We start from the raw sequence: 4,270 nt of genomic DNA, 5'->3' as shown, positions 1-4,270 counted from the left end.
TAATTTAATATACTTCGCTCACCTAAAATGGGTGAATTGAGAGTGCATATTCGACGTGTGATGTAGGAGTTTAAGAATAATTAAAAAAATGCCACAGAGACAGCTAAGAATGTATGCAGTGTTTGTGGCCAAGGTGTCATTACTGACCGATCAGTGAGAAACTGGATTTTCAAAGTTTCAAAGTTTCGTTCCGGAGATTTATCATTGAGACCTCAACTCAGACCAGATTTCATCAGATTTCAATCAAGATGCTTTAAGAGAATCAGTACAATTCAATCCGCCGAAGTCGACTTTACCTTTCATCCTTTTGGGGTTGTTAAATTAAGTACCAGTTACGCACTGGCGTCGATATAATCGACTTAAAGGCGGCGAGTTGGCAGAAACGTTAGCACGCCGGACGAAATGCGTAGCCGTATTTCGTCTGCCGTTACGTCCTGAGTTCAAATTACGCCGAGGTCGACTTTGCCTTTCATCCTTTCGGGGTCGATAAATTAAGTACCAGTTAACCAGTACTGGGGTTGATATAATCGACTTAATCCGTTTGTCTGTCCTTGTTTGTCCTCTCTGTGTTTAGCCCCTTGTGGGCAGTGAAGAAATAGATATAATCAACTTAATTCCTTTCTCTATCCTTGTTTGTTCCCTCTATGTTTAGTCCCTTGTGGGCAATAAAGAAATAAGAAACTTTAGCACGCCAGGCGAAATACTTAGCAGCCTTTTGGCAGTCCTTACATTCTGACTTCAAATTCCGCCGAGGTCAACTTTGTCTTTTATCCTTTCGGAGTTGATACATTGAGTACCAGTTGCGTACTGGGGATTGATATAATTAACTGGCCCCCTCCCAAAAGATTTCAGGCTTTGTACCTAGAGTAGAAAATTATATTAAAGGCGGCAATCTGGCAGAAACGTTAGCACGCCGGGCGAAATGTTTAGCCGTATTTCGTCTGTCTTTACGTTCTGAGTTCAAATTCTATCGAGGTCGACTTTGCCTTTCATCATTTCTGGTTCGATAGATTATGTACCAGTAGCGTACTGGGGTCAATCTAATCGACTGCCTTCCCTCTCCCCAAGTTTAGGGCCTTGTGCCTAGAGCAGAAAAGAATATCATTGAAAGTGATGAAAAATGAGTCTAACTGATCAATCGTTCCGTTAGATTTGACGAAGTGATTTCTTCGCCATTTGTGACCACATTGATGCCACCCTGGAGAAGTGTTTTCTATTATAGTCGTGGGTCAATAAATGCCTTGTGGGCGAATTTGACAGACAGAAACTATGCAGTCGTGTTTGTTTGTTTGTTTGTCTGTGGACATGATATCTGAAGAACCGCAGAATGGATCTGGATGAAACTTTCAGGGATGTTTAGCCTCGTGATTGGCACAAACTGATTAGATTTTGGGATCGATTGGCTCCCGGACAAGGATTCTGGATTATTTTTCCTGTTTTTTTTGCACGTAATTTTTGAGAGCGGTCCAATTCACTTTCAGTATTATCGTTTGCGAGAACAGTCGAGTTTATTTCAGATATTCCCATTTTAACTGGCTAATAGTTAAGAGGACGTTGGTGTTACCTTGGCGGAGGTTTGCGCTCTCTGAGTGCTTTTGTTTTTATTGGTTTTAGTCAGAGGCTGAGACCATGCTAAACGCCGACTATGAATGTGATTGAGTTTTTCTGTACCTTTTCTAATTAGGCAGAGTGTTGGACGGAGCTGTTCCTCTTTGTGCCTCGCGCCGCGATATGGTTTCATCTGGTATCTCCGATAAAAAAAAAAGTTTTCTAGACGCACTTTGAAGACCACAACATTTAGACTTCGCAAATCTCTGAGGGTGTTTAGCTGAATGCTGAATAATACTGGACCCTGAGACCCAAGCTGTTACAATTTTGGGTCCTTATTCTACATGGAGAAGACGAGATCTTTGGTATTATGCAGTGCCGATCGGTTCGGTGGTTGATATAGCTTTCAGTTCCAAAGTTAGGAGCTATATTTTCTTTAATTAGTTGTGGCTGGTTGAAAGTAATGATGAGACATGGCTCTAAAACCAACCAAATCTTTGATACGATTGCTTGAGCAGAATGATAAGAGAAAACACATAAAGCACAGATCCCCAAATAAAAAAAATGGTGTGATTGGTTCCAATGTGGCGTGAGTCTTGACCATAAAAAGAAACATCAATTTATGGGAGCTGATTGATTATGATGTTTCTTGGCTAAAAAACCGAAAGGGAGGTAGAATATTATTTCATCAGGTTAATGGATTCTGAGTTGGCATGTGAGAGGTTGTGTTGTTCTGTTCAAAATGAAATTCGGATCGGTTGGGACGCGCCTAGAGTGAGGTAAGTTAAATTTATTGGTGAGTGTGACCGCACGAGAGGGTGACACTTACAATCATATATGCATATATATATATATATATGTGTGTGTGTGTGTGTGTGTGTGTGTGTGTATATGTATATATGTATATATATATATATATACACACACATATATAAATAATTATACATATATATATATACATATACATATATATGCATATATATATATATAGAGAGAGAGAGAGAGAGTCAAAAATTGTGAATCATGGCTGTCACCACTACTACATGAACCCCAAGATTGCAGAATTTAATGCATGAAAGTACTAGTTCAATCAGAATGAACATTTAACATTCTACTATTTTATTTTATTCTATCATAATATATTATCTTATAATATATCGTTATAAGATTGTAAATAAAACGTGAAAATCAGACAAGGTTGGAATTCCTTTTATTAATATATTCTTCTATACACAATCACACACACCCATATGCATATCTATCTATCTATCTATCTATCTATCTATCTATCTATCTATCTATCTATCTATCTATCTATCTATATATATATATATATATATATATATATATATATATATATATATATATATATATATGGCGTAGGTGTGTGGTAAGTAGCTTGCTTACCAACAACATGGTCCCGGGTTCAGTTCCACTGTGTGGCACCTTTGGCAAGTGACTTCTTCTATAGCCTCGGACTGACTAGAGCCTTGTGAATGGATTTGGTAGATGGAAACTGAGAGAAGCCCGTCATATATATATATATATATATGTATAAGGGTGAAAAGGAACCTCTCAATAGAAATATTCTCCTGAATTGAACTGCAACTGCTAGCCGTCACTGACCATTCAAAATACAACAATCAAGGCACTCCCAAATTTTTCCACCCCCTCTCCTCATCAGCCTTCTTCTTCTTCTACCCTACCAAGAATTCACAACGACCTCGAACACACAAGTGCAAACAAGGGAGTCAGAGAAAGGCAGAATGCCACTTATATCTGAACACTATACAAATATTCCTTTAAAAAAACTTTTCTTCTAATTTTTCTAAATTTAATTATTTAATCGTTACAGTTGAAAAGGTCTCAAAATGACCGAAACCGGTACTGAAATGTTCACTATAAAATTATTTTAGCATTTTCTATTTTGACTTGTTTTTTCATATATATATATATATATATATATATATAATATATATATATATATATACATACTTACATACACACACATATACATATAATTTGATCATGTGATTGACCAGACTATCGGATGTTGCTATACATCGTTGGTTACGATGCGCTTCACATGTATTCAGCTTTTCAATGTTGTCTACTCCACTGGCTACAGAGCAGACTAACAGCTCACTCCTACCTGATCGGAAGGGTAGAACATCACGAATTTACTCATTTACCGGAGGAGTGGACTGGAGCCACGTGTAATTAAATATTTCGCTCAAGGACACAATGGGGAGCCGACCCGGGGATCCGAACTATTATCTCACGATTCTGAATGCAGTGCTTCTGACCACAAGATCACGCGTCTTCATATGCACCCTGACCCGTAAGTATGTGAATTTGTGAATTTGTGTGCTTGTGTGTGAGTGCGCCTAATGCAAACACACACACGCCTACACACCCGCACACACCCATAAAAAACACATACATACACATAATCGATCTAGGAGTGGCTGTATGGTAAGTAGCTTGCTTACCAACCACATGATTCCGGGTTCATTCCCACTGCGTGGCACCTCAAGCAAGTGTCTTCTACTATAACCTAGGGCTTACCAAATCTTGTGAGTGGACTTAGTAGACGGAAACTGAAAGAAGCCCGTCGTATATATGTATATATATACATACATATCTATATATATATATATATGGTGGCTGCCCCCACGTTATCGAGTATGGCCATTGCGCGAAGCTTAATCAATGTTGTTAT

This window comes from Octopus sinensis, linkage group LG14 (assembly GCF_006345805.1).
Source record: "Octopus sinensis linkage group LG14, ASM634580v1, whole genome shotgun sequence".
In the NCBI taxonomy this organism is placed as follows: domain Eukaryota; kingdom Metazoa; phylum Mollusca; class Cephalopoda; order Octopoda; family Octopodidae; genus Octopus; species Octopus sinensis.
This window is presented reverse-complemented; position numbering follows the sequence as displayed.